General features: G+C 31.3%; 1 pseudogene; it reads right to left on the reverse strand.

The window, feature by feature from the left end:
• Positions 1 to 9,992: 9,992 nt before the first annotated feature.
• Positions 9,993 to 10,109, reverse strand: LOC145263775 (5S ribosomal RNA; annotated as a pseudogene).
• Between the last annotated feature and the right edge of the window lie 6,302 nt (positions 10,110 to 16,411).

Raw genomic sequence — 16,411 nt, forward strand, 5'->3', positions numbered from 1 at the left:
ATTATATCATTTTTATACAGATTTTGAATCTTTGTCAGATTTCGATTATCAGGAGATTCTATTAATTAAAAAGAAGGATAAAGGGATATAACATACTACGAACATTAAATTAGCGTATCTATATACTAATTTGATATTCATAGCATGTTATAACATTCTATCATCCATTTTAATAAATAGAATCTTCCACTCGAATAATTAAATATCTGGAAACTATGACACACACGCACGTACGTACGTACGTACGTACGTTAATGGTAAGTACTTCAATAAGACTTTTTATAGCTTAAAATTGGGAAGATTAGAGTAGTCGATCCCGCCCTATTCAGAACCTTAAAATATCCTGCAGACTGTTAGAAAAAAATGTAAACAGTAGAAGAAATGACATTAAAACAATGTTATAATATTTTTTTATTTTTAACTAGCAGGACCCAAGTCTCGTCGATTCCCGGGTGAAATAAAAAGTAATGATTACGGCAATGACAACAGCATATTCTTTTCATTGTTTTGACTCTCGAGTATATATCCGACACAGTTAGACAAAGTTAATCAACCGAGAACCACATCACTTCATATAAACGCATATAAGATATCAACGGATACATACTCGAGAGTCAAAACAATGAGAAGAATATGCTGTTGTCCTAGCCCTAGTAATGATATAATTGCTTTGAAACAACATTCAAACCAATGTCCGTGTTTCATAAAAACAATTTCTGCATAAATATAGTTTTATCTACAAAATTAGTAAAATAAATTTTCAAAGCAAATACACTTGGGATATTCGTATTTAAAAAAATCTCGTTACCTATCCATGCGTGACCTTTTTGTCTTATAACTGTTTATGTTAAGGTCACCGTTTCTTTGTAATCAATTTACGTAATTGAAATAGGATTTATCCATAAAAGTGTGCTATCTCAATAAGTCACAAATTCGACGAATTCTCTAAGTATATTTGCATTGAAACAAATTTCTGTCGGTAACATTTGTTTTATGAAATGTATTGATAGAATTGTTTTCAGACAAGACTTTTATGCCACTCAAACATCCTGCAGGGTAAATAACATAATAAAAAGTAAACAGAATAAATAATATAAAAGATTGGAAAAAAAACCCGAAAAAAATATGTTTGTAAACATCCTTCTTTCATTAAAAAGCTGTAATAAATACTTTCACTATTTTTTTTTTTTTTTTAGTTTAAGATATTTATATAACTCGGTGAAATACTTTTAACTCCAAAGTTTATATATGACTACAATGTTATTTCCTGGTTTAGTGAAGACGTAGTTGATTGTAAAAATAACTATGATTTATTGGTGTTAAAAAAGCACATCTAATCTCTTCTGAGGCCATACGTCATTCGTTCTGTCATCAGCCAGATAAGAAAAAATCCTATTTGACTAAACCAATTTACAAAAAAAAAAAAAAAAAAAAAAGGAAATTTGTAAGGAAAGTTTTCAATTAATTTTGGAGAAGGTTCGAAGAAACCAAATTGTTGTGTTCGCTATTGCAAACGGTCGGTGTAGCTGACAATCAATACGATATTTTTGTTTGGAAATCGCTCCAGACAAAGCGTGAAGCAACTTGATGTAAGGAGCTAAAATAGTACTCCAAGGTTAAAAAGAAAAAGTGGCAAGGAAAAGTGTTCTGATCAAGAAAATATCAATGTTTCCTCTTTTCCAGAAATACCACTCATGGAATGTGAGGACTAAAGGACAAAATAAGGGAAACGAGAATTATGAGGCTGATGAAAGTAAACTCAAGTTCCACTTTCTACTCTCGTTTAATTATGTAGGGTCGAATTAGTAAGAAACCCTTGAAACTCGAGCCAGACATTAATATTCGATCATATTTTCTCCGTCCTACATCTTCATAATTTCCATCCCATCCTAATTTTTTTTTCAATTGAAAAACGATGCGTTTGTTTAATCAATCGTTTTGAAAATATAATAATGCTGTTGTGGTTTTCATTTTTGTTGTGTTCAGTGATCTATGGCATTTCCAATAAATGAAAAACGTGTTTAACTCACAAGAGTTTAACTTTTAGGACTAAAAAGTCGATGCGTTCCTCTAATCGATCAATTTTGAAAAAAAAAAACCCCAAAAAACAGCGGCGAAAGAAACGCGAATTCCATAACGGTGAAAATTTGAAAGTATTTCCAATTTTGACGAAAATAACGGAGATCCTTTATCTTTGTTGCCCTCGAAAAATTAAAATAATGATGCAATAAAAAGTAAACATCCGGGTATTTATTCAGATGAAAATGAGGTAAAAGCCATGAAAGAAATAACTGAAAAAATTGATCAATGAAAAAAATCAGAAGTCGTATCGAACAGTTGTTTTGCAAAGTTGTTATAGTGAATTCTGAAATCGTTAGTGTTTGTTTAATTTTTTAATGTTAACAATTTATCAAATGGTGATTCTTGTGACAGTAATAGGACCTATTTACAATGCCTCTCCAGGAGGGCAGAGTTAGACACCCGTTTAAAAAAAACTGGAGAAAGAAGCAAAATTAAAAATTGTCTCAGTCGTGAAGGGTATCTCCTCGACCAAATGAGAACAAAAAAAATTGAACCATAGTATCTGAGGAACAGATACTACACTTTGGTCCGCTATAAATAATAATGAGTAAAAGGGAATTATCTGCCTTCTTAGAAGGTTCGTTTGAGAAAGTTTTTGAAACCGGAGAATATATATAATAATAATAATAATAGTAGGAAAAATACATGCATAATTTCGGGTAACGCGCATGCGTGTTAAAATTATTATAAATTGTTAACAAATTATCATATGAAGAATTTGGTTGTTTGACTATTTACGTCTGAAGATTGAGGGAAATAAAATGACTATTTTATTATAGAGATATATATAATATGATCAAATCCAATAGATTTACACTTCATTAACACACGATAATTAGGATGAGAAAAAGGTTAAACAAAAATTGTCCTTTACTGTTTGGCCTAGAATTGAACGTGAATGTCTAGACGAACAATAACACCATCTAAATTCACCACATGCTCGCTGATGGTAAGACAACGAATTTGTCGGTTTCTGAAATTATCTCTAGTCTTGTAGTCCTCATACAACTATTATAATAAAATACGTGATCTTAACTCAGTATACTGATTGCTTAAAAGTGTAAAGTGTGTCTACGCGCGAGTGTGTGTGTGAACAGAGGGCGCGAGACACGTAGCAAGACAGATAGACAGGTTGAATGAAAACCAGAGGTAGCGCTTGAGAGGAAGTCTAACAAGTTATGGAACCACTGCTTCATAGTACCCTTCTTTATCTAGGCACTTGCTCCAATGAATATTCGTAATAAATAATTTTTATTTTTATATTTGCGTTTTTTTAAAAAAAACATTTTATCAGTTAATACTCTTACGACGATCATCGATTAAGACAATGGCCTCGACAAAACAATGCACGATCTACAGTAATACCGGAGGTTTCACAGATTAGAGATCAAGTGAATTATCCTATTATCCTATCATGACCCTTATTAAGCATTCAAATAACATTTTCAATATATGTGCTGAAAAGCAAAATACTTGTTTATTCATAGCTGAACATTTTGCTAACTGCATTTCATTTCCTCTGATAATGTGAGCCATTATTGAAAATCCATGGATTAAGGAAATAAACATAATTTCTCGCTATATATTCCTTGTTTCAAACAATAAATTCTTAACTTAACTATATGCGCATATATTTTGATTTACAGAATTTAACTATAATCATTAAATATACATAGCTATAATATAAAGCTGAACATCTGTGTATGTGTGTCTGGTCACGAATAGGCTCCTATATAGTTCACTGTTATAGAAAACTGATCACATATAATGATAGAAGATGTATCGAGACACAGGAATGGGTATGTTTGATCTGGCATAATGATGATTCATTAAATTTGTGGAGTCTGCGTACGCGCCTGGTCCACAAAGTATGGAAATAAAAACTTTAAAAATTAAAAAAAAAAAGTTTACAAGTGTTTTTGATATAGAATTATGGGGTATGTGTTTACAAGTGTTTTTGATATAAAATTATGGGGTATGTGTTCGCGCCTGACCTCCATAGAATGGGAATAGGCACAAACTTTAATAAAGACTTTTCATATCTATCTGCGTAAGTAAACTTTGATAATTATGTTTCAGCTTGAAGAAATATGGTATAATACAATTATGGGGTGTTCGTTCGCGCCTGACTTCCATAGAATGGAAATAAGTCAGAACGTTTAACAAGGTTTTTTAATATAGATCCACAGAATATTGTGATAAGTGTTTCAGTGTAAACAGTTATGGTATAATAAATTATGGGGTTTATCTATTTTATTTTACTTTCATCATATTTTGCTTTGGTTTTGATACCCCCCCCCCAATTCGAAGTTATCTCTTTAGAACCCTTCCTTTTCATAACCTATCATACTTTCATAAATCAGAATCCATTTTCTGTAGGCTGTTTTTGAACCCAGTCAACGACGAGTACTTTTGCTAGTATATATATATATATATATATATATATATATATATATATATATATATATATTAAAAAAACAGTGAGAATTAAAAGTTACATATAACTGTGTTATATCATCGGATCAACAAGGAAAGAATTAGATAAAATGGGAAAAAATAATCTCTTTAGGCCATGACATTTTGAAGCTAAATGCTTCTGATCACGAGAGGAGAATGGCCAGCATTATGCAAAATATAAAATATAAATAAAAGCTGGGCCAAGAACATTTTAAATAAAAATAAAGAATGCATATATTAAGAAATATTTAAGAATATAGAAATATAACAATAAACAATAAAATATAAGGAAGGAAATAAATATACGTAAATAGGAAGGGAATTAAAAAGCTAAAAAAGAAGAATGTAAGTAAATATTAGTAAAAAAAAATAATGGGTCATTTAAAAGTGATAGGATTATTAAAAATATTACGGGAGTCATTAAAAAAATAATGGAGATCATTAAAAAATGATGGAGATCATTAAAAAATGATGGAGATCATTAAAAAAATAATGGAGATCATTAAAAAATGATGGAGATCATTAAAAAATAGAAAAGAAAATAATAAAAATGAAAAGAGAGAAGATAAGGTAAAAGAAATGAGAATGGTGATACAGAAAAAAAACATATAAAATGATCTAAACAAAACTAATAATAAATAATACAAAAAAATTTAAATACGGATATTTATATTAAATGACCAAAACTAAATTAAACTAAAATACTAAAATAAAAAAATAAAAACATTAAAAAATGACCAAAACTAAACTAATAATAATAATAATAATAATAATAATAATAATAATAATAATAATAATAATAATAATAATAATAAATTATACAAAGACAGAAATCGTACAAAGCAAAAAATTGTAAAACAAATCCGTAGTTAAATCCTTACCATATTATACCCAAAAATGGCTTCAATGTAGAAATAAAGTGAGTTCAGTGCTTTGCTATATATATATATATATATATATATATATATATATATATATATTATTTCCTTTTAATATAATTATCCACTGATATCAAAATCAGGACCCCATGGAAAGAAGCTTAAAATTCTACCACTAGGTTCTCTTGCACGCTTTTCTCTCTCTCTTCCTCTTTCTTTCTTTCTTTCTTTCTTTCTCTCTCTCCCTCCATATATATATATATATATATATATATATATATATATATATATATATATATATATATGTATGTATATATATAATTTGAGGTTGCTATTTTTTTAGAGTTAAGGTAACCAGTGAAATATAATGAGGTTAATACAAGTGTGCTCACTACCGAAGTAGAGAAAGTTACACTTTCAATTTGTCTTTACATAAGCAGTAATGTGTTGCTACACAGTTATGAGCATGTTTCGTTATTTTAATATTTAGTAACTAGAGACCTCGTTGTTGTCTGAAGAGGTCTCTAGTTACTAAATACTAAAAGACCGAAACATGCTCATAACTATGTAGCAACACATTACGGCTTATGTAAAGACAAATTGAAAGTATATATATATATATATATATATATATATATGTTGCCTGGGCGTCAGATACGCTTAAATATGATATTTTAATTTTTCCAGATATCGCATATATTATTATAAAGTCGTGATTTTAAAAGTATTTGGGTACCATCAGCTAGAATCGAAACAGAAATTGTAGCATTCACAGCTGACGACGTTACGACTGTACCAATGTGACACGTATATAAACTGATTAAAAATTAAAAATTACCTAAGATGAATGTACAAAATATTTAAGAGTTCTTTCCATTTTGCCCCAGATTTGACCATTAAAAACAATTTTAACCGGCTAAAGACCATTAAAAACAATTTTAACCGGCTAAAGACCATTAAAAACAATTTTAACCGGCTAAAGACCCATGAAAGAACGGCTTAAAAAAAACAACAATCATTTGAGGCCCTCAGAAAGACAGACCGGCAAACATACAGAGAGACAGTGCGACAGACAGAAATATATATATATATATATATATATATATATATATATATATATATATATATATGAACAAACAGTTAATAAAACATGTTAAAAAACACTTTGAAAAAGAGTTAAAAACATATTTAATCTGAAAAGGAAACACTTGATAAGTGGATAGTCCTTCATCCGCGGAGTTTCGAAGAAATACTTTCCCTCTCTCTCATCAGGAATTAGCAAAATGCGGGATCGGATTTTGCATACAAAAGTATTTGATGAAACAACAAGTAAGTCAAAGATCTTACTTGATAACAAAAAGTGAATCAGAGGGAATATGGTGCAGAAAAGGGTGATTACACGTGAATGGATAGTCTGGTGAAAGATAAATAATCCAATGACGGTAAAATCCAAAAATATATTTTATTATATATATATATATATATATATATATATATATATATATAATAAATGACAAAAAGTTATATTCCAAAATTCATGATGTTGACCATCTTATAATTTATTCCTTTAATTCAGTTGACTTATGGTCAACCTCATGAATTTTGGAATATAACTTTTTGTCATTTATTCTCTATATTGCCCTGTAATTAAATTGAGCTTCTTAAATAAGGACTGGTATATAGTAAGAAAATGCATTTCTACGGATATATATATATATATATATATATATATATATATATATATATATATATATATATATATATACTTGTTTGTAATATACTGTGCTTTACTGGGTTTGTATAATTCAGTAAATTTTCATATACCAATATGTTTTCAGCCAAAGAGAGATGTAAGCTACAAAATTATCATATTTCATAATTTAGCATTAATATACTGTATTAACAAAACCAAGACTTCAAAAAATGAATTAATAGCAACAGAAAGTGTATTTTATTTTAAGTTACAATTGTTTCCACACCAGTCGGACAATTTCAAGCATTATGGCGTTTGAAAATTTTCACATAAATTTTCACATAACAAGCATTTCTTCAGACTTCTTGAATAAAAAACACTCTTGAGAATAGAACATTGTTTCAAGAAAATTCCCTTTACGGAAATGAAACATGCGAATATATATATATATATATATATATATATATATATATATATATACATACATGTATATATATATATATATATATATATATATATATATATATATATATATATATATATATTAAAAATGATATTATGGAAGACTGAAGAACTGGAAGTTTTGTCTAATGTTTCGTGAACTTTATAAAAAAAAAAGCCAAAACCTAAAAATGCGCCTGTATCTGTTTCGTTCTTGATAAACAACAAACTATCCGTTGAGTTTTAAGGTTTTCTACATTTTCACTTGTAATTCATACGGTCAGATTTTTAAAGATTCTCTTAAAAGTTAATATTTTCTGAAGGTAACATAACCAATGAAGTTAATCGAGGTTACTACAAGAGTGCTCAATACCGAAGTAGGGAAATATATACGTTCTATTTGTTTTTACATAAACAGAAATATGTTGCTGCACATTCATGCTGTATCGCCTGAAGAAGTCTCTAGTTGCTCGTAACTAGTTGACGGAAACATGCTCATAAACGTATAACAACATGTTACTGTTTATGTAAAACAAAAACAGAAAGTATATATATCTATATAATTATTTCCACAGCCAGACAACGTCGCAGATCACAAAAGCCATGAAAGTCAACAAACCGCAATATACATATATTTGATGAACTTTATATTACTATTAGAAAGCTTTACTACAAAAAGCTAAGTACTTTCCAGACACACACACACACACACAGATACACAGACACGTTTACTGTTATATATATATATACATACACACACACATATATATGTGTGCGTGTGTATATATATATATATATATATATATATAAAAGTGAACGTGTCTGTGTATCTCTGTGTATGTGTGTGTGCGTATGTGTGTGAGTACAGTTCCCTACGCAATAACTCTCTCAATAAGTCTACAGGCTCTAAATTTGATATACAGGGTACTGAGATTGGGAAAATCTTTGTAATCCGTTTTCAGCTAGAAATTTGGCTGTTCAGGAGTCAAAGTTAAACGATTTGACATGTGAAAACTCTACCAAACTCCTCCGCCAATTTTGGGTCTTAACACTTGAAATTTTAGATATAGGTTCCTTGGACATGGATCTAACTTAATAACTTGATTTGAGCCCCCAAAAATAAATGATAAGGGGTCATAATAGGGGTCAAATTAAAAAAAAACTGATCGCTTTTATTTATTTATTTATTTCCTCACCATACACCTCCAAACACCCGGGCAACGCCGAGCTGAAATGCTAGTATATATATATATATATATATATATATATATATATATATATATATATATATATGGGGGTATTTGTGTGTGTATCCTCAACTCTGTAATAAGGATTAATGAATATTACTTCTCACCCGTCAAATGAGTACAAAAAAAGCACTAATCACAACATTTTCAATTAATTAATAGAAGAGAGAAAGACAATTGTATGTCAGAAAACCTCTGCCGTATAAATAAAAAATATGTCACTATTACCATAACGATGCTTTATCTTTATTTTTTCTTTCAATTTTATACTGATTTTTTCTTTACTTTACAAAAGTTTCCAGATTGAGACGTTTTATTTATTTTTTCTTTTTTAACATCGCTGATTGCGGCGTTCTTTTTACAAATATTAGTGAAGCAAAATCGTTATTTTCGTCATTTTTTACGAAAACCGTACATTCCTATCGAATAAAATTCTCAGAAATTTACCGCTCACGTTTCACTAAACACGGATGTATCTGTTTTGTGAAACTTGCGGGGTAAACATATGCGCATTTATTTGAACTTAGAATTGCGTGTTTTTATTTTTATATATGTATCTTTGGTAGATTGTTTTGTTATTTCTTAACCACAACAACAACAACAACAACAACAACAGCAGCAGCAGCAACAACAACAACAACAACAACAACAGCAACAACAACAATAACAACAACAATAACAACAACAACAACAACAGCAGCAGCAACAACAACAACAACAATACGCGTTGCTTTATCGAGATAGAAGAGGTTACTATCTATCAAGAGTGGGAAGTTGGTATCCGTCTGTCTGAAGCCGAAGCTATACTATTACTATATTTTAATATTTTATTCCGTTTACTGATTACAGATTAATGAACGATTTTTAAATGCCTAATTTTTGAGGATCTATGTTGTACGTATGCTTTTATAATGCCACCAACTTCCTAGGCATTACTTCTCCCCTTTTGGAAGTAGTAATACATACACACACACACACACACACACACATATATATATATATATATATATATTTAAAGGCTTCCTTCAGTCTTGACAAACTATGGATACCCACTGTAAGGGTGCCTGCGCGTGAAATTTGGGTGGCAAGAGTTGCGCAATCCCCAACCACGCCTCTCCTGAGTCAACATTGTTGCATACCAGTGGCAAGTTGAGGTACAAGACGACTGGAAACAATGCCGAGATGAGCGGAGAGCACATACAGCGCCTAGAATTCCCAAATGGTCACCCATCTGGTATTAGCCAGGCTCAACGTTGCTTAACTTCGGTGATCTGACGAGAACCGGTGTGTCAACGTGATTATGCCGTATATATATATATATATATATATATATATATATATATATATATATATATATATATATATATATATATATATATATATATATATATATATATATATATATATATATATATATATATATATATATATATATATATATATATATATATATATATATATATATATATATATATATATATATATATACGTGATTATGCCGTATATATATATATATATATGTGTGTGTGTGTGTGTGTGTGTGTGTGTGCGACAGATAGGCACCCTCTAAGCATCCAATGTGTAATCCAGTGGAGCGAAATCGTGACAACTGGCAGCGCTGAACACCACAGTTTATAATCGAAAGCAGCATTGGTAAGGTTTGCAACTATGTCTTTGAGGTTCCATAGCCTTTCCTTCCAAGGGACTTTGCCAGGTGGGATGTGATATACACACACAAACAAGCAATCAGAAAAAATGTAATTGTTCTAGTTTCATTAATATCAAGATTGAAATCTGCTTAACTTACTCCTGACCATTTAATTACCATAGGAAATATATTAATCGTTCCCTTCGGTTATTTACGAGTAGAATAGTATGGTAGACTGGACTCTCGAGCCGACGTTCTCAACTTTTCCTCCATCATTGACCCCATCGACTTTACAGTACAAAAAATTCGTAGCCATCATAAAGTGGCAGAAAAACAAAAAGGTCAAAGAGCACTACAGGAAGCTGGAAACGTTTTTTTTTTTTTCTCTCAGATATAGAGCCATATTTGGGCCGTGTTTCTGCAGCCCTAAACCTAGCTCTCTTTACCTCAATTGAGGCACGGTCTTCGAATGCATGGGCACGATGTGAAGGTTCCAGATACTGTTTCAAAAGTTTCGGTGACCGATTTCCCAAAAATTTGAAGCATAGAAGATATTGAGGATTCTCTACATAATCCACAACAACGAAGTCAATGTCATTTTTTAACATATGAATCCAGGTATGTACGTTTCTTAGACACGACACAAACTGAAAAGAAATAACTATTTTTGAAATTATGAAGTAACTTCAATTATTTACTCTCGATTATATAATTTTTCCCATAGGGGTAAATTTACTCCCGCTTAAGAACCATTGCTCTAGAGTTTAGTCTTTGAATCAAGGATAGGGCAAATACTCCACGATGAGACGTGCGACGAAGCCGGTGCCCTTCCACATGGCACGCGTGACATGATTTTCTCATTCGACATAGAGTGACCTGTCTTCTCTATATCTAAAGATTCAATTTATATGTGAAGAGGTTGCGTGATGATTCAGACTGTCATCTTCATAATCGGGGGAGTACCACACTATTAAATATACATTCAGAATTGGACATGAACGTTGACCACAAACTGAAGGATGTATTGCATCATCAGCTAGATGCTTTAAGTGCTTTTTTAAAATTGTTATTTCTTGTGTATTCCTTTGACTCCCCCTCCACTTAGTTGGACCTCCTTAACGTTGAAAAATATTTCATGACTAAGACCCACTTTTCATTACGGCTCCTTGCGACTGACTTTATCCAGACAAAAACAACATAAAAAGAATCTAATAATATAATGTGTAGCGTGTATCTGTTCAAACTATTTATTTTTGCATTATTTACATCATGTAACGTTGTCCGCGGACTAACACACGTTGTGTGTAGTTTCAGTCGCAAAGGTGACCAAGACAAAGAATAGGAAATAACTCCAACTCGCTTGTTCTTTGTTGCAACAACATTTATTTCCTCCTTAGTACAGCCGTGACGTCACCCACGTGATCAAGAACGTTCTTCGCGTCTCTCACGAGATCTCGAACGTTGTCGTGTCTCTCTCGTGATCTTGTAATCGTTTTCCTTCTCTTTTTATAGTCATATTTTCACCACCGGTGACGTCACTTCGCATGCATATACATACGCGTCATTCGCACTGTTACAATTATTTGAACTACTGTTCTTATCTTGCGTTTCGGCCGATGAAACCTCCAACCTTCTTCATGTGCATCTTTTCGGACACGAGAATATTTCTGTCGAAACCTGGAATCCGCACATCATTAGGAATGGAACTTCTTCATTTAATCCACGAAAATAACGTGTTCTCGTTCCGTCAGCCATAACAAGGTAGAAGACTAAAGTAATTCCCAATTATATTATCGTCTGCTCTGAGGATTTAGTCTTTAACCTTCAGAAGAATGTCAACGGCGTAAAAGATAACGTGCCAGGTGAAATTCACTTGTAAGTGACACCTGTTTGGTATTTGTTCTTCAGTGAGAGAACTAATTTTGTTTATTTAAGTAATAACGCGAGTCGTTAATGCCTGTTTTCCCGTACTAATTAAATTAATAAAAACATTACCTGGAAAATGTTTTAAAATGTCCATGACTTATAAATATTTATCTTGAATCACGTAACAGTTCTTATTGTTTTATATTGTGAAAACGATTTAATTCCTAATTTTAAATACTATGATATTGGTGAATCCGTAGGATGTTTCTATAATTTTAACCAGTCATACCAAAATAACAAATTTTGTTCACGGAAAGATGGGAAGCGATTACTTGTATTGGTCGCCAAATGTTTTTTATTTTTGTCTCAGTAACCATATAGTATAGTATCTACAGTCAAAATATTAACGTTATGTATTTTCCCATGGAAGGTGTTTAACTTAAAGATCACAATGTCAGTTAATCTGATTCATATGCTTATGTAGTACGTCTTACACGTGTTTCGGTGAACAGCAAAAGTTCACCAATCAACTCACACACACACACAAACACACACACATATGTATATATACGCATATCTATCTATTTATCTATATCTATCTCTCTCTCTCTCTCTCTCTCTCTCTCTATATATATATATATATATATATATATATATATAACTCCTATAATTTGAACATCTGCTTCATTCAAATTAGAGGATGCTGTTCAAGTTTCGTGATAAAAACATCTTACTTTAATTTTCTAAGAATTAAGAAATAGTAAATTAAATTCATTGCTATATGATACTTCAAGTATATATTAAGTTGAGTTTACGAAATATTGCAAGTAAGAATTGTTAAATATTATTGCCAGGAACAAAAACATTGAAACTAAATTAAATCTACTCTTACTTGTTAGGAATTTATTACCTAAGTTATCATCTACAGAAATCATACATTTATGTAAAATACAGTTTTTTTTAGTTATTCATTGAATGAGTCTCATTGCAGTTTCTATTTTAATCGGTTGAGCTACCGGGCGTTGCCATTGTATTCCGTAAGCGATCACGAAAATCTACAATTTCTTTTTTCTGTAGCTTCTTTATGATTATATCTCTTCGGAGTGACAGTGCTTGCAAAACGTAGTTGTCACTAAAGTAAGGACTTTTTTCTAGAAATTTTATAACCGTCTCCATAGACTTTTCTGCATCATCCCATGATATTGCTTCATCAGAGTGTTCTTGGTTATTTACATTAGGGTCAAGAGAATGGGAGCTGTCGCTATTTTCATCAACATTACTGCCTTTAGGATATTGATTAATAGTTTCCTCATCTTGTTGCACCCACATTTCAACATCATTTGCATTAAGTGATTTAAGAACAGCATGGTTGGTCGGTAACCGTTTGGTTTCAAGAATTTTTTCTAGTCCAGATGTATTCTCTGATTCTTTCAGTTCAGAAGCCTTTTGTGCTGGGCATAATTTACCCCATACTTTTGTTAATGTGCTTGCTCGAACTTGATTCCATGCACTTGCGAGAGAAAATATGGTATCTTTGATAGTAAGATGGCGCTGAAAATCGCTTGTACTCACGGTACTATTTATCATATTCATCATGAAATAATTTCTGTAGAAACAGTTTAAGTTCCAAATAATCCCTTGATCCATATGTTGGATGAGAGAAGTCACATTAAGTGGTAAGTAGCATACAAAAATATTCCCGCAAGATGACACTAGTTCTGACTCAGGAGGATGTGCTCTACAATTATCCAACAGAAGCAAGCTCTTTGAATCAGGTTTACCTAATTCAAGAAAACGCCTCTGAACAACTGGCACAAATTCTTGCAAAAAACATTTTTTAAACAACTGTTGATTCATCCATCCATTTCGTGAATAATAATATGATACTGGCAAAGGCGAAACTCCTTTCAATGCTCGGGGACACTTTAATTTGCCGATGACAAGAAGCTTAAGTTTATGAGTTCCAGAAGCATTAGTGTATACCATCACTGTTAGTCTTTCTTTATTTAATTTGAATCATTTTATTTTCTGGTCCTCGGATCCGGCTAATGTTTTTGTAGGTAAGCACTTCCAATTTACGCCACTTTTATCAGCGTTGTAAACATCCTTTGGTATTAAACCATAATCGGCAATTATTGTCTTGAATTTGTCACAATAATTTGATGCTGCGTGTGTATCACCAGACTGTTTTTCGCCTGACATTGTTAATTGTCTTATACCATGTCTACTCTTAAAGCTCTTAAGCCAGCCTTCACTGAATTTCATATCTTCTGCGATGTTCAACTCTTCCTTAAGAGATTTTGCTTTAGCAATTAACATAGGCCCAGATATTGCTACAGCTTCATTCCTTTTTGCTACAAACCACTCATGCAATATTCGATCGAATTCAACTTGCTTTGGTCTGCGAAGAGTCCTTCTTTTGACATGTCTTTTATTTGAAGAGAAAGGAGCAGCCTTCAATATTTCCTCCTTTTTCTTTTTGATGTAAAACAGTGTACTTCTTCCAATCTTATAATCTCTCAATATAACGCTATTTTCAACTCCAGCATCTAATTTTTCTATAATTTGACGTTTTTCGAGTAAAGTCAGTGTCACTTGTTTTCTTTTCGAGTTGCAAGCCATTGTGGTAGGTTGTTTTACACTATTTAAAATATAGCAATTTGAAAAAAAAATTTACAGTTAGTGTAAATTAATTATAAATAGCTAATCTACATTAATTACATAGTACCAATATTAACATTTATGTGCAATATCTGACTAAACCATGTAAACAGTTTTGCTGCAACTTCGCATCAAATATGCTAATACAATTTCAATGACAAGACAGTTCAAGTTTAGAGAAAGTCCAGGTTTAGAAGAAGTCCAAATGAGAGGAAGTTCAACTTTAGAGGAAGTTCAAATTAAAGGAATTTTACTGTATATATATATATATATATATATATATATATATATATATATATATATATATATATATATATATATATATATATGTTATTTATTTGCTTTTGTTTTTTCGATAATTTTTGAATGGATTCAATTATTTATACGAAAGTCCATTTTTGCCTAAATGTGAGTTGGGAATAATTTTCGATTTTACCACCCGATTTCGAATCTCGCAAGATTCAGCCACTTTGATGAGTCGTAGAGGTCGAAACACATGTCAGTGGATAATTATATTTTAAAAACAATATATATATATATATATATATATATATATACACACATATATATATATATATGTATGTGTGTGTGTGTGTGTGTACTAGATGCTATCCTTAGCTGGTAAAAATAATTTTCCGAACAGAGCAGTTTAGTACTATTGCCATGCCTCATGTGTCCATTTTTTAAAATTACATATTGTTAAACTGTAAGGCCTAAAATTGAGGAGTATCTATAATGTTCCATTTTTGAAATCTAAAAGAATTTACAACCATTAACATTTCGCTAGAAAGAGTAACCGGCATAACCTCAATGTACTCTTTTCCATCATAAGAGCTATAAAATATTTAATACGAATCCGATACTCCTGGAGGATGCTTCTAATTTAATCCCGGCACACCTTAAATAGCAATAACCAGAACAATTGGCCTCTGGGGCTGAGATTCAAGTGCAGTATCTGTTCTGATGCTACATTTAAGTTAATTCATCCTTATTCCGTGTAAGGGAACCTCTTCTATTCTTGGGCAATTTTTATTTTTGGCTACTGCAAGAGTGCTCCTTTTTTGGAAGTTGGTCTTTCTCCAACATTAAAAACGACCTTGTGTCACATATTGCTCTCGCGAGGAAGCAATTAAATACCAATAAACAGAATAACTCTTTATCATTGCAACTGATAACATATTTGGACATTTTTAAGTTTCTAACCTAAATCATATGGAGAAAAAAAACACAGAAAAAAAGCAGGTCCCATGAAGTTTACTTCAGCATCTTAAAGCGGATACGTATAGTTTCAACTGAGTTATTACATTCGTCAAGTGCAAACACAACAGGACAATGTCCACCACTTACATAAACAAGGTCAATATACTTTAGCAAATTACAATTACATGCTCATAAAAAAATAACGTGATTTTTATCCGTTAACGGATGTTTGTCAAAT

The sequence above is a fragment of the Euprymna scolopes genome, chromosome 3 (assembly GCF_053919585.1).
Source record: "Euprymna scolopes isolate OS-2025 chromosome 3, ASM5391958v1, whole genome shotgun sequence".
NCBI classification, from domain to species: Eukaryota; Metazoa; Mollusca; class Cephalopoda; order Sepiida; family Sepiolidae; genus Euprymna; species Euprymna scolopes.